The 16,088-nt window shown below is 42.3% G+C and overlaps 1 protein-coding gene across 3 annotated transcripts in view; it reads right to left on the bottom strand.

The window, feature by feature from the left end:
• slc8a1b (solute carrier family 8 member 1b) overlaps window positions 1-12,663 on the bottom strand; it is a 122,373-nt gene extending 109,710 nt beyond the window's left edge. The window contains exon 1 of one of the 3 annotated variants that reach the window (XM_069538457.1): window positions 12,641-12,663. The gene's annotated coding sequence lies outside the window, so the exon portion shown is untranslated. Of the gene's footprint in view, window positions 1-5,785; window positions 6,347-12,640 lie in introns of those variants that run through there. The other 2 variants (XM_069538458.1, XM_020095277.2) reach the window with 2 other exon arrangements.
• Window positions 12,664-16,088: the final 3,425 nt, after the last annotated feature.

Here is a 16,088-nt window from a genome sequence, read left to right as displayed (position 1 = left end):
CTTGCCTAATGTTGACAGCTACTTGCAAGCATGAATCAGATAGCGAGTAATGCTTAATCAGTCCACCAATGGGGGTTTAAACATTTGGGTTAAATAAACCGAGCGCTCAGTTGCTGCTGTGTTGATGTGGACTGAGTGGGCTCAGCTGTGGTGTGGAGCTTTTTGATCAGATGTTGAGAAAATCAGTTGCAAACAGAATCACACTTCTACTTAATTAAACTACAATTTAGGGAGCTGATAACCTAATATTGACCCTCTGGCAGAGGGAAGCCAGCAGCTCCTTCCTGTCTTCCACCTTCTTGTGTGGTCACACAAGGCTTTGTGTGGCATTTCCAAGTGATCAATAATTCAGCGTGCTTTGGGATTTGGTTGTTTTCACTTAGGGATGTCATTTTTCTACCGGGCTGATGGCTAAAGAGCATTCTCTGTGCGCCAGCTGTTCTCTATAAAACAGAGTGTTTTCTGCATAGCGTCTATACACCGGTGGATTCTACAGCTTGGGTCCATAAATATTAGACGATAGAAATTGTTGGAGTAGTATTTATAATTAGATGCGTTTGCGTACAAAAAGGCAGAAACCAACAATGAAGAGAATTGTTTATTGTTTTTAGGTTTGTACCACTTACATTGTTGAAGCATGTTCTAATTATATTTTTAAGATTTGGGTTTTCATTATGTTTTTTTGATGTTATACGTTTTTCGCCCCTGTTTCTCCAAAGGATTACAGGAAAACAAATTATTTCTTGATGGAAAAAATCAGGTGCATGTAGATGACTGATATCCATGAGTGGCCCACTGTGACTGTGCTGCATGGCTTCAGAAGACGTCTTAAGGGTCTGTGAACATAGTATATCATGATTGTTGAACCTGAGCAGCAGGGTTACTGTTATCTTCCATCTGGTTTGTGGATTTAAGCAGAAATCCACAGCTTATGCTTTTCTCATTATCTATCTGTGGACTTGCCTGTGCAGGTTTTAAGATAAAGCACTGGTGTATAATTACAAATATGAACATATAATGTTACAGTTGCTAGTATGACACACGTCTCATTTAATAAGCCACAGCCAACACTCTAGTTTCCATTCTTTGCTCATTTTGTTCTTGCCAGCTCACTTAAAATTCATCCTCACGCACACAAATCCTCTATAAACTTTGCTGACACAATCCTGATTGCTTTACACTTTATCACTTTATCATGAGGCTACACTTTAGATGGCTCAAGATAATTACCTGTTCTGTTTAGAGCTGTGTGTTGTACAAGAGCAAACATCCTGTGGGAATGTCTGAATCAAGATCTCGCTCTCGTTAGAATCATTACTAGTCTGTTTGCCCTGAACGATACAAGAGCCAAACTCAAGGGTGTGTGTTTCTGTTTCTGCTGTTAACACTAGAGCGGCTTAGTGACTGAACAGTGGCAGCTAATTTTGATTTTTTTTTTAATTGAGATATCAGGTGTCAGAGTATATCTCCATGAAATTCCTGGGCGTTACGACCTCAAAACTTGAATCAGCTTCAAGAGGAATACAACATATGACGAGCTTCAGCCAAAACACGGACTCACACAAAAACTGGACAGCTGAATCCTATACTCCCCCGAGGCCAAAACAAAAGCACGATACATAAAGTAAAGAAAACCCAGACCATGTGTTGCTCTAAGGCAAGCTGTTCTCTCTGCTCCAGTACTGTCAGTGCTCGGGAGCCTCTGCAGGCAGCACCCAAAGGTGCCAAGCAGGCAGCTGATTTGACCAAAGAGAGGAGGAGGAAGACACAACCCCACTTTCTGTATAAACCACGAATGTTTATCAGGGAATGAATCACGCATGGAAATTTGACATCATCATTACAATGATGTATTGGTAAAATCATTTGAAAAATAGATGCAGACCATGTGCCTGCCACTGAAAATAAACCTGTGTGCTGCAGAAAAGCACAAAGAAGAGCCTCGGCCTGCGGCTCCGAGAAGCAGCCTGAATTCCTCTCGCTACGGAGGAAGATGGGATGATAAAAAATTTAAAACAGTGAGTGAAAGAGAGACAAAGAAATGTGGTGAAGCAAATACAAAGGAAAAAAGAGACAGGAGGAGAGAGACGTAATGTAGGAAACAGAGTTGGATGTCTGGAGGAAGAAGAAATGAGAGAGCGAGACGAATAGAAAGAAAAAGGGAGAGTATGAGATGGGAGAGACAGGGCTGACAAATGGTACCCTCACCTTCTCTTATAAAGTCATGCTAAAGGGATATTCCACTGTGTGCACGTGTGCGTGTGTGTGTGAGGGCAGAACATTATATGCACACACACACTAGCCGCTGCAAACAACTGAAGATTAATGGTCTGCGTTTACTGTCATTAGAGTGATGCTGAGCTCTTTTAGCCTGGACGCACCTTGCAGCCAATCCTTGAGCGTGAATGTCTTGTCATATATGATTACACTTGGAGTGTCTCATCGCTCATTTTGTCTGTCTGTCCGTTGACATCATCTGTCAGTACGTCGGACCAGGACGTGACGGGGGACACGGACATGTGGAAAAAAAGCTATGGTGAGCTAAGGGAAGTCAACAAGCAAGACCAAAAAAAAAACCCCAATTATTTACCATCCACAGAAGATGCAGCCACAGGCAAATAGCTGTGTATGTTTCCACCTCCTTCTAGGGGGTGGGTGATAAGATCTATAGAAACAGCACATGGGTAGAGATCTGCCATGACGTGTATTACACAGAGGATATGCTTATTTTACAAGCTAACCTCTGTTCCATTAGATTTTCTCATAGAATGTTTTTTATTATTTTCTGAACATCTGAAATATGCTTCGTCTCCAGATTCTGAGTAAATGGGTATCTACCGTTGAGGTAACCTTCTACTTTTAGGATTCAGTGACAGCTTGCTTGTTTACAGGCCACAGGCTAAATGTTATGGTGGCTTCACGTTTCATTTTTCCATTTCTGGCCAACTTGGTTTCAAAATCTTAATCTTACCTTTCATACACTAACAAGTCCAACACATTATTCAAATCTGTATGAGGTGATAAGAGATGTCGCGTTCTGCGTTTATGAATTTCTAAAGCACTTTTTTACATTTCTGTAGAGCTCGTACTCATCTGATTGAAGGTTGTAAACAGAGAAAGAGTTGAAAAGGTTGCACAGATTTTAAAGTGCTCTGACACAAACGTATTTATATCCTTTATACATTAAATAGAGTTGACTTGTACTCTCTGTGTCTAAGCTTTTAACATACTGTGTTATACAATGCTACACGACTCGCTTCGCATGTAACCTCGTATGGATTCATCCATATTTTATCACTGGGTCTATGAATTGTGGGGGGTTGTGTATAACCTCTCACAAACAAGGACACTCCACATTAACGTCTCATCAGTTTAATCTAAGGCCTTCATATAATAAGTGAAAAACACTGACGCCTTGTTGAAGCGAGTTCGTCCACTTATTAACCTCAGGACTTAACAAATGACAGCGGGGGTCGCATGTATCAGCCTTTCAGAGGACCACCCTGTAATTGACCTCTGATAGATGGTGAGCTTGCAGGGAACCCTCCAATCGGCATATTGATTTCTAATAGATGAGCTCATACTCAGGTTGACACGGGTAGCTACCTATTAGCCTACCTATTAGCTTATTAGCTATTGAACGATATGATGGAGGTCACACTGTCTCCCACCAGTATAAGTGGCTTGACTAGACACATTGCAGTTCTCTCTATGCTAAATTATAACTGCTTCATATTTTCAAAAACTATATATTCATGCACATGCTTTGTTGTTATATTTAAAATTAAAAAGCTAAGTAGCTTAAAATGTATTTTTAGAAATAGCATCCCAATCATCAGCGTTTTTGTGTTTTTTCACTTCACTTTACATTTGCAGAAGTGTTTCCCTGACCTGACCTTGCAACACAATGACCCTGTTTACTGTCAACTATAGTGAACAGGGCCATCTTTGCAGAACAACTATTTGCATGGGAACATATGAGATCTGAGTGAAAGATCTTTTAAAACCAACCTTGTTTCTATAGGATTTCTATAGGTTTTTATTTGTCCATGTATCCACCTTTTGGGGGATATTTGTAAAGTCTTGGCTTAAATGTTGGTAATAATTCCCATGTTTCATCACAATCTGAGTGATATGGATTCAACTAGATATTTTCAACAAAAACTAATACAGGGAAAGGAAGGCCAAATTAAATTATGCAGGCCTGGCAGCAATCACATGACAAAACTGTACGTTAAGAAACCATTCACAGCAATGGATATATACTATATAGACCTACAATACACTGGATTTGAGCTTAACCTGCTTCTACCTCTCAGCCATTTCCCCCCTGACTTATTTATAACATAGTGACCCTGCAGTTGTTGCATTGCAAGGAAGTTGTGTACCTGCGTATGTATTTCTCTCTCCAGGACTGATCATTGCTTGGTGCAGACCTACTGAGAAGCAGCTTGAATCTGGCATCATATAAAGGTCTGGGAAATACACCACCTTCTGCTGCTCTGAACCTATGTTGTGAAGCATCACCACTGGATTGATATAAAATCTTCAATTTCATCAATAACCTTCTGCATCGCCGTTGGAGGATGAAGCAGTAAAGAGCGTTGGCTGCATGCGTTTCCATTTTTCATTGTCATAAATACATTTTTCATACCGTCCACAGTGGATGAGCTACTCTTCCTCTGTGCCATGCCCATAAAGCTCCGACTGAAGTCAGCTGGAAAAGAATTGCCTAGAAAGCCTTGATGGCACCTGCAGCCTGATGTGCCCAGCACTTGTCACAGGACGAAGGTTTGTACTGTCACATCAGGAGAATGAAAAGCTGCTGCCTCCTTTAATATTCTCTCTCGAGCAGGTTTACATGAACAGTGAAGTGATGTGTGAAGCTCTGCCCATTGTTTCATTTCCATTTATAACATCTGCCCAAACGCAGCAGCCTGAGGATCAAACAAGCTTTTGTCTGCAGATGATCCAGATCCAGTTCTGCCTAATTCAGAAATCAACCTCCTTTCAGACTGAACCACAGGGTCCGCACTCAGATTCCTGCTCTGCACAGATGTGCAAATGATCCCAACCACCCCCCCAGAGCACTGCACTGTTTGGCGCAAAGGATGGGGACCTGCAGAATTGCGCAAATGTGCATGGCTCTCAATGCGCCTGGATCATCTTACCCTCTGCAAGGATTACCATCTCCAAAAGGGGAATTTTGCGCATGTTTGTCCCACAACTTCCACATTGAACGCCTATAAAAGGTGCGAGCGTGGTTATCTGGACGTGCTCTGCATCCCTAATCATTATCCCTCTGGATATAAGCGAGCCAGGCGGTCACACTTAAACATGCAGGAGAACAGGGGAGGAGGGTGGGAGTGAAGGGGAAAAAAGGAAGGGGAAAAACAGCCCCTGGGGCGAGGAGAAGCAGCCTCTCTGGAGTCTGAACCGGTTGCTGATTTTCAATGAAAAACAAATGACAAACACTTCTTCCGCCGCACCCAGCGGCTTTCAAACCAATGACCGTTCCTCCAAATCACAGGAGGAGGAGAAGGCGCAGTGTGGAGAGCGTGGCGAGGAGGGATGATGCGAGGAAACATCGCATCCAAACCCTCCGGACGCACGGAGCTTTCCAGTCTCCACTCCAGGCTGCACGAGGCGCCTCTGCCCCCACGTCCCATCTCTCTCTCTTCCATCCCGTCCCCCTCCCTCCAAAAACTCCCGAATTTGTCAACGCAAAGACCCCCCCATTCACCCTCAATACCCACCGCACCCGGAGAGCTGCAGAGTGTCCTACCTTTGTATCCGGAGTGTCCACAATCCGGAGGCGTAAAAGCAGCACTATTGCACTACAGCTCCACTGCAAGAAGTAAGAAGCAGAAGAGGAGGAGGAGGAGGAGAAGGAGGAGGAGGAGGAGGAGTAGAGGTACGCCAGTAGTGGGGAATGGTAATGGAGACGCAGGGAGCTCTTATACGCGGCGTATCCAGCGAGCGAGACGCGCAGGAGGAGGGGTGAGGAGTCCGGATTCCCATGCACCGGCAGCTTTTCTCTGTTTATTTGTTGCCGTTTCCCTGTTGGTGCCGACTCCTCGTTTCCACGCAGCGGGACCGGAGCGACCTGTATGATCGGGTGACCGGAGCGCAGCACCGCTTCATCAGCAAACCCGCACGAGTTGGGACGAGGCGCGCAGGACGGCGGCGGACTTCTTCCTCATTCTTCCCCTTCTTCCTCACCACGTTCCCCCCTCTGTGGCTCCGGGTGAGCGCAGGGGAGAGAGAGAGAGAGAGAGAGGGGAGGAGGGAGATGAGAGTGTGAGAGTTAGAGTCAGAGAGAGTGTGTGAGAGTGTGTGTGTGTGAGAGCAGGTCTCACCTTCGTCTGTTCCCTCACACACCGACTGAGGATCAGCTCTCCCTCTCTCTCTCACTCTCTGTGTGTGCCTCTCTCACCTCCCCCCCCCCCCCCCGTCAGTCTCTGCCTCGCTATACACACACACACACAGGCACACACACATTGGCTTCACCCCCTCTTGCGGATTAATATCAACGTCCCATTGAAAATAAATCAACACCCCCTCTCTCTCCCTGTCCCTCCCTCTCTGTGCTCATGATGAGACATGAACAAGTTGGATTATGTTCGAAAGTCAAAGTGGTATTTATTGCACATTTAGCCTTTTCATTGATCTGATTGGCTCTCAGGTAAATATATATTAAAACCAAAAGATCAGAGGAAACTTGGAAAATACAAATCCGATCAATCAAAGTTAAGCTTTGTGAAGGAGAGAGGTATTAAACCAGATAAGACGTAAAGAAAAAGACAGAGAAGATGAGGAATAGTTACGCTGCCCTTATTGTCAAAAGCTTATACGTGTATATGTGGCACCTCTTGTTCATCCTGATATATATCTATTCGTTTTGTGTCTGTCACAACAAGCCCACTCAACCACCCTGAACTTTCCAGACACGTTCCTGCTGAGTTCTTACATGGACTCATTTAAACATTTTCCAGAATATGAAGCTGACAGGAAAAGTAACAGAAAATGCTCAGAGCAACTGACTCAGACATTTGCGTTCTCACAAACAGCCCCTCCAGTATATTTCCCGAAACATGTGGCAGCATGACTGAAATCAGCTTGGGAACGTATAGGCTCAGTTTAATTACAACATCTAACATAAACGTCACGTATTACTGTTGACAGATCAGTTCTGCTGCATGGACATGGTTACAAAAGCCCTTGTTTTTCAATGTGGGGCCCCAGACGTCTTAAATAAAAACATATCAGGGAAATCAATCTGTTTTTTAGTTTTTCTAAAACTCTGCATATGGCCCATGAAAACCTTCAGCTGAAATACCTCCAGACAAACGCAGCACTTAGACCTTTTAAAAAGCAGGTTACTATAATAAAATTTACAGTTTGTAAAGCTACTAAACTAAACCACAGAAAAACACTGAGCACAACCTCCAATATTTAGACACAGAAAATATATAAAAGAAACATTTGTACAAAGAGAGAGGAGCATGTTCAAAATGAAGTCTGAATAAAATGTGGAACAATCACTTTTAGAACCTCTGTGAAACTACTTCCTGTACAGAGGCAGCAGGATTACATGCAAACTACAACCAGAGCCGTGTGAAATTTAAGCATTAACCTAAGTGGAACAGCACCACCTCATCCATTACCATATCTTCATCCATACTTTTGGAGGATTTACTGCAGCAGCACTTCTAATTCAAGTTTTCTGAGAGGAGGCAGAGACGGAAACACAGAGTGAAGCAGATAGAAAGAAGAAAGTAAGAAAACGTCGTTTGTTGACGGCTGTGTTGTTGAGGCCGACAGTAACGCAGTAGCAGTTCATGAGAAGAGTACACTAGTGTACAACACTCTTCACTGGAGATAAAACAAACAAACTAAAGGGCACCATATGTACAAGGTGGTAACCACATTCTTTTCCACTTTAAGATTCAAGATTAAACTGGACTTTAATCATTTATATTTCTTATCAAACGAAAACAAATACCTTCAAAACATTCATATAGACTTTATATTTAAAAAGTATTCACTTAGAATATAACATTTTGTTTGGGTTGTTGGTCTGCTTCTTTTGCATCAGGTTAGATTTGGACATGACCTGACTTTGTGTAACTCTTGCAGTGAGCCATCATGAGACAAGATTCAATTTTACCGGTTCCAGGTATCAAACAAATGACTGAACATATGTTGGCCAATGAGACTTATCATCATTTACAATGTAAGTCTGGATTTCAACACAAAGGTCATAGCTGTCAGAATCCAGATTACTCACAACAGGAATGAGGATCGAGATGCAGACACTGAAATTCACCTGCAGAGTAAAGAGCAGCTTGCTGATGTTTACAAATAGCTGGAAAAAAAGATTTAAAAAAAAGAAGTGCAACTGGACATAGAGATATGGTTTTTAGTAAAGCAGCATGGTGAATTTTGCAAATCCTGTCTGAAACTCAGCCTCTGTATTATGTTCATGGGGGTTAACTGCAAATGAGGAGCAGCTGGGTGAGCAGGTAACTGGGTCAGATGATCGCTGAAGGAGAAAACACAGTGAGGGCAACTAGGAGGATTTAGACTTTTATTTTAGAGTAGAAGCATCGCAGTGGGACATTACCAGGGCTACCCAAGAGAAATGATGTGCCAGGCTGATCATGATGAAAATGGCAAAACGTTTCATAATCTGGGGTGTCAGCCTGGAAAAAGGTAGCAGATGGACAGCCCTTATCAGCTGCTGGAGGTTGTAACAGGGAGCATCGGTACAGGGAAAGTATAGTCAAGTGGATTTCCTGAGCACAGATGATATGGACGACATTGGTTAGGAATAGGTCGTGAACTCTGTAGGAGCAGCTACTCAGGTGGCAAACAGGAGGATCACTGGAGCAGTAACCCCAGGAGAGAGTCTGACCTGGGACTGGATGTCGGGGAGTTTGAGGAGACTCCACGGGGAGCAGGTCGACAATGACAGGATAGTGACTGGGGCAAAGATTTAAAGGAGAGTCTGACATCGGCAACAATCGAGTGGCAACGACGAAAAGGCAGGGTCTTTAGATTGAGGGTGTGCGGCGTTGAAACAGAAGCAAGCTTTGGGGATCAAAATGGCAGCAATATTGACACCGGATAAAACTCTACAGATTCAAGAAAAAAAAAAGGCTCAGGCAGTGAAAGTGAAAAACAAGCTCTCAGAAAGACACAGGCTCGGAGGACGATAATAGCCCCTGCCGATAAACAGAGACAGAAAAAGACAGATCAGGAATGATGGGAAGTCAAGCTACAGAAACACTAATAGATCAGGAGATAGAGGGAAGGTTACAAGATTGAAGAAACCAGCTGTCTGACGAGAGTGTGTGTGTGTGTGTGTGTGTGTGTGTGTGTGTGTGTGTGTGTGTGTGTGTGTGGGTTGCATTCACAACAAAACACCTGGATAGCTGTGCAGCAGAGGGACGGATGAGGTGGCTGAACAGCTGCTCGTTGAGGTTAGAGAGGCTGATGTAAGGCCAGCAGAGGGGACTGTAGCAAGGACCCGACGAGGGCCCTAGAAACCATAACAAGCACTCTTGGATCTATAGGGGCCATTAGCTGAAATCCCCAAGCTATGATACCAGGATTTCTGCCTGTGGGTCCAGATGGTTCTCTGGTTGATTTGATGAAGGCCTGTCAGCGTAACGCTGTTGGATGGGAGCAACACTGGGAGTTAGACACTAAGGTTTAAGGGACGAGGGGACAGAACGACTGCACAGAGGCAAGTGGGCAGTGATTTGATCAATAATAAAGGCAAATTATTAAACTGAAATGTTTATTGTAGCATGTAAATAGAGAATATTACTGGGCCATGTATTTACCCTTGTAGTAAACCAAGGTTATATCTACAGTACATACAATCTGAGATGTACATTAATGAAATCCTATTTCCCTTCTTGGTTTGGCCTCATGTGTCCGTCAGACAAGTGCCACACGAGTAGGATTTGCTCTTTTACAAAGAGCATTTATCAGTGTTGTGTTGCTACATTCTAAAACAGTGTGAAAACACAGTGAGAGCACAGAGGGAGCTCATGTATTGATTTGAGACCATTTACCCAAGAAAAACATTATTTTTCAACACCAGTTGAAAACAACAACAGAGAAATTATTCGTCGTATGTTTCTTTTTACTGATTTGTCAAGAACTGGACAAGTATTGAATTTTAATTTCAATCAATTATTTGACCACAGAATTAAAACAATGTAAAATCTCATTCCAGTTGTTTCCAGTCACTAGATTTTAGTGATAATGTAAATGGATATTTCCAATCATATTTAATGACTGCAACTATATAATACTATATATGAACTAGCCTCATCGGTTTCATAAGAACAAACATATTTCGATAAAATTGGATATAACTAGAGAGGAAGAGAAGAGGAAACAAGAGGAGAGAAGTTGAGAGGAAGAGGGGAGAAGAAGAGGAGACAAGAGGAGAGGAGATTAGAGCCCTCTGCAGATGTGAAGTTGACACGTAAGAGCTTCAGCCAGTTCATTCATAATTCACTGGAGCTGCACCCCGGGGTGCCTCCTTAGAGCGCAGCCATTCTCACAGCTGTCAATCAAATAACCCTGCTAACACTGTACGAGCCGAGCCAAAGCTCTGCCGGTGACACAAGCTAAACATGTATGGATTGAAACGGAGTGAGATGATGCAACTGGAAGACAGAAGGTCAAACACTGTGCAAGGAGACAAAGCAGAGACAACAAAACCTTTTGAGCTGCAAATTCCCATTTATCAGGTCTGTTTTGTTCTGAATATGTTCCCTGCCTTACATAAAGGAGGGTGTTTGTGCAGCTGTTTTGCAGAGAAACTCCATAAAGTTAGAATGAGACAAATCATTTGAGATTGCACTTGAAGTTTCAGAGTGAATCTTCTTATTACTGGGTAACACGGGGCTGAGGCGGAGAAGCAGGATGCATCTCTGCAGGGACGCATTCTATTAGACTGTCACCATAATTATGATAATAGTAGACTGCTGTTTTGTAAGAGGATAATTTACATTTTAGTGTAATTTGAATGTGGCAGGGTAAAATATGGGAAAGACCTTCTGCTAAAGATGACAATTTATCATATACACACACACACACACACACACACACACACAGGAATAGAAATTGGAAATTCACCCACGACATTGAGGAAGCTCCCATTCTTATTTAAAAAGCTCAGTGTAAACGTACACACACACATATACACACACCTGTGCGAACACATTTTTTAATTTCACAATAGTGCACAGTGATGCATAAAAGGCCAGAGGGGAAGACATTTTGCAGTGTTGAGACATTTTCCTCCAGGAGCAGCCTCCAGCTCCGATTAAACCTTGAGCGCGAGGATCCTTGTTAGTTCTGCAGCTGAGGTAAAAAGACACTAATGGACTGGTTCCTCAAACTGCATTCTTAAAGTGGACAGCTACCACACAACAAAGGTATTTATGAGTGGGCAGTTGAGATATTTGCATTTTTCTTGTATTTGTCACCTGAATTCTCCAGATGTTTACTTGCAGGATTCTTTCACGGGCTCACTGGGACATTTTCCGCACATTTTACTCGTGAGATGACAGGAGACACTGCAGAGAATGTCCAGAGCAGCTGACTCGGACATTTGCATTTCAGAGTATGTGTGAAAGCAGCTTCAAAAAGTTTTAAGGCTGATAGACATTTCATTTCCTCAGCAATTTGAAACTCTAAACTCCTTTTGTTCGAAACTTGATCCAAATTGTGTTCACACTGCTCAGCTCCTTCCTGATACACACATCACTGCCAAGACAGAGGCCAGTGGGTGCCGCAGCTCTGCAGTGTGTTAGTGGGAAGGTGAGAAATGAAAGAAAGTAAAAGTCTTTGACCTCCAGTCATTTTAACACATAAGAGCCTGGTCAGGGGCTGTGGAGAGTCAGCACGACTTTGTAAAGTCAGAGAAATTGAGGGCAGTGCCCCCTCTCCAGTCCAAACACCCATATAAAAGGGTTTTCACCTCCTGACCGGTCAAACCTGAACCTTCCCATACGACCATTTATTGTCCTTTTAGTGTTTAAGTTCCACATTCAGACGGTAGGAAATTATATTATCTGTGCTGAAAATGACCAAATTTAAATAGTGAAAGTCTGGAACATCTTTGTCTCACTGGAAGTGTTCAGGGTTTGTCATGCTATTACGTCACAGATTGAAATGTTTCTGTGTTCAAACATTCATGATCACATTTCCATCATATTGAGTAATATTAAGTTGTTATAGGTTCTAGTGAAGTTCTATTAGAGTGCCATTTTGAAATGTGTTCCTGGATTGAATTCTGTTTAAGACTGTTGGTGTGCACTCTACTAATCGAATACATTATGGTTTTAAAAAAGTTTCAAAAGAGAAGAAAAGTATTTTATTGATAACGACAAAATATGAATACTGACCAGTAATCTCTGGTTTAATTTAAGGTACCCATGACACCACTTAAGCATGTCTGTGGAAACCATGGAAACAGGTAAGAACCAATGCAGCTGGGAATGAGGAGCAATTGGTAGATACAGTATATAGAAGCATCTACACACGCACACACACACACACACACACACACACACACACACACACACAGAGGTAGAGCAGATCGTCCACTCACCAGAAGGTCAGTGCTTTCGATCTCTAGCTGCTCGGGTCCGCTGTCGAAGTGTCCTTGGGCAAGGCACACACAGGTTGGCTGGAGCAGACTGAGTCAGATCTCTCTCTCTCTCTCTCGCACGCTCTCTCTCTCTCTCAGTCCACAGTGGTTGTGTTATCTAACACAGATTGCGTAACGTGTTTGACATCTTCACCCAAATGTGACCTTCCCTTCACCTTTATCGCTTCAAGCATCAAACCCTTTTAATAATAAAGTAAAACAGTGTCACACAATTTTTTAAAATGAGCCACTGTCCCTGGAAAAGTCCAGTGTCCTCGTTGAGGGGTCATTTAAGGTGAAAATGGAGTCAACAACTGGTGAGACATTGGTAATTTACCCAGTTAATTTAATGATGATATCCATGCGTCCTGACTGAGGACGTTTGGTTTTGCCTCGGGTGATGTAACAAGTTCAGTTCGACTAAATTAATTAAGTGCAAAATTGGAATAAAGATGAATAATTGTTCAGTTAAAGCGTCTTTAACTGAAAATGACAATTATGTGTTTGTTGTGCCTGAAATAGACGAAACAAAATTAGGGAATGAGAGAAAAGCAAAATACACCGGCAGGGTTCAATTTAAGCTTTAAGCACACTCATTTTAAAACCAGTACACGGCTGAGTTTAATGAAAAATAACAGTAATGGGCATGTGTCTGCATTTTCTTATTTGTCCATATTGGTAAAATGACCTATATACTGTATATAGATGGATCAACAATGCATTTGGTTAGGTAACAGAAAATCCTTCCGCAAAGTGTTTTTGTCACAATCACAACCGATTTATAAGCTTAATCAAATTCTTTGTGCCTTAAACTAAAACAATTTATTAATATTCATATATTTGTGGTCAATTCAAACATAAGCAGTATTCCTCTGTGGTGATATGATACAGCATTGTGCTGTGCCGGCTGGTGCACCTGTTCTGTGACAGGTTGATTGTGTCAGGACAAGTGAAAAACACGCACATGTCCAGACACTGTGGCGCTGGTGATGATGTTGAAGATAAGCCACGGTAAAAAAAAACTCCTGAGAAAGTCAATCACACACGATTTGACTGGAATTTCAATTCAAGATGATAAAACAACTCATCCAAATGTTATGTCGCCGTGATGTTGTTGTAATCATTTATTTTACACATACATAGGCAGATTTTTATGTGGTCAGTGATCCACATGAATTCATGAAAAAAAAAAAAAGAGCAGGATTGTTGAAAGGTTGTCCTTGCAGAGTGGAGAGGTTTCTGCAGGGCAGCGATGATCAGCCTGCCGAACTGGATTAGTCACAAATGTCAGGAGAGGAAAACTGTAACAGAGGTGAAATGAAAGAGGGGAGAGTATCAGACATCAGCTGTGAGGAGAGGCCAGCCTACAGCCTGCTGTGTTCTTAACTAACACACACACACACACACACACACACACACACACACACACACACACACACACACACACACACAACTACATATTCACATGCACATTAAAGCCTAAAACGTCACGTTCTGATTGGGCAAAGAATAAAAAAAATGCAAAAGCTAACTCACGGCTCACGCACAGTATAGAGCTTGACTTCTCACTTAATTATTGCACCAAAAACCTGGTGACATTTCGAGCACCAGTTCTCTTCATCAGATCAAAATGACACGACATCACACAACGATGTCACACAGTCTCTGATCACAGAGAGAACACAAATACATACATACATACGTTTGCCAGATCTGTGCACATATACATATTTAAATCTGACATGCGTGTATAAATACTGACATATGTGATAGTATAGAACACTCTGCATTAATGAGGTATGGGGAATACACTGTACATGGACAACATGAAATGAAGGCAAAGCATCACTCCTCTTAGTGGCTGGTTGCAGTACAGGTCATTAACCCGGCCTCATCCATGTTAGTGTATGGGACATGGACCAAAGTAAACTCAAAATACAATGTTAAATGGGTTTTTTTGGAATCAAAGATGGTTTCTGTTATTTTACATCTTAGATGTTCGATAGTGGAGACGTGTTGTTAATCTATTTGCACTCTTTGATATTGAATATCAACAGTGTCAGGTAACAAAGTTTAAAATACAAGAATTCATGTAAATGACTGAAATGTGAAATGTTTGTACTGTTTGATATATGAAAGAAAGAAATACTGTACATGCACAAAACAGGAAAATGGAACCATAGCAAAATACTCGACAGGGTTTCCCTAACCACCGTTGGAGTTGAGCTGCCTCTAGTTCAGCTATGACAAAAAGTGCATTATTATCAGTCGGGGACCCACAGAGAGCGGAGATAAACAGAAGTACAGAAGAAGTCTGTGGGTGATCAAGTGTCTGAAGGGTAAATCCAGAATGGTTTGCATTTTAACAGTGGAGCATTTGTAGTAATGATGGGTCACAGGGCTCCTGTGTTCACGGTTTCTATGTTCTCAGATTCAGTTTTGAAGCCCTTGAAGTTTCCCGTGTGTTGCAGATCCGCAGGGGCACTGGAGCATCTGTGACACATTGTTGGTTTTGCTTGAGCTGACGCGATTTCGCCTAGCGGACATCTAACTATATTTTTGAACTTAGACTTACGTATATAGAACCACACAGTTAAAGTGATACATGACTCTGCAGGCTAAACGCTCTTCGTTCTCTGGTCGGACACTTTGTGCGCTGCAGTAACTGGAGCGTTTAATAGCATCTAAACACAGTGTGTGTTGTTTCAGACAAGATGAACCGTGACCTTTCGATTATTAAACCTTTAGTGGCTGTATTAGACCTCAGGGAAAAGATGAGTGTTATGCAACACACACACACACACACACACACACACACACACACACACACACACACACATACACACACACACACACACACACACACACACACACACACACACACACACACTCCTTTCTCCCTGGTGTCTACTAGAACTAAAATTACCGGTCTGAACAACAAAGGGTCAAAGTTTATTCCCTCTGAAGCAATCCAGAGGTCACTACCTGACCCAGGTGTGTGCATGTGACCTCAGCGTGCACACGTGTGTCACTGTTGCAAAGTTTTGAATCACCTGCCTAGGTATGAGCGTGAGAGAAAAGGTGCAACATCAAGAACATGTGTCATCATATGTTGTTTGTGTGTTTTGCTCAATCAGGCCAGTGTCTCTGTCCTTTTGTTGGTTGGCTGGTTTGTTTGCTTGTCAGCAGGAATACGTAAAAACCAGTATGGATCTGGTTAAGGTGAGGGAACCTTGTAAATTCATCAACATCTTTGTAATTATATGAGATAGAGGTTTTACCAATCATCATTGTATCTCATACAGAGCTGTCATTATGAATCGTATTCACCAAATACTGATATCTAAAGTTAGAAGCAAACAAGGGGAAATCCTTCACTAACAAAAGTTCAAACACACATGTCATATCT

Source organism: Paralichthys olivaceus, chromosome 14, assembly GCF_024713975.1.
Source record: "Paralichthys olivaceus isolate ysfri-2021 chromosome 14, ASM2471397v2, whole genome shotgun sequence".
In the NCBI taxonomy this organism is placed as follows: Eukaryota; Metazoa; Chordata; class Actinopteri; order Pleuronectiformes; family Paralichthyidae; genus Paralichthys; species Paralichthys olivaceus.
This window is presented reverse-complemented; position numbering and strand designations above follow the sequence as displayed.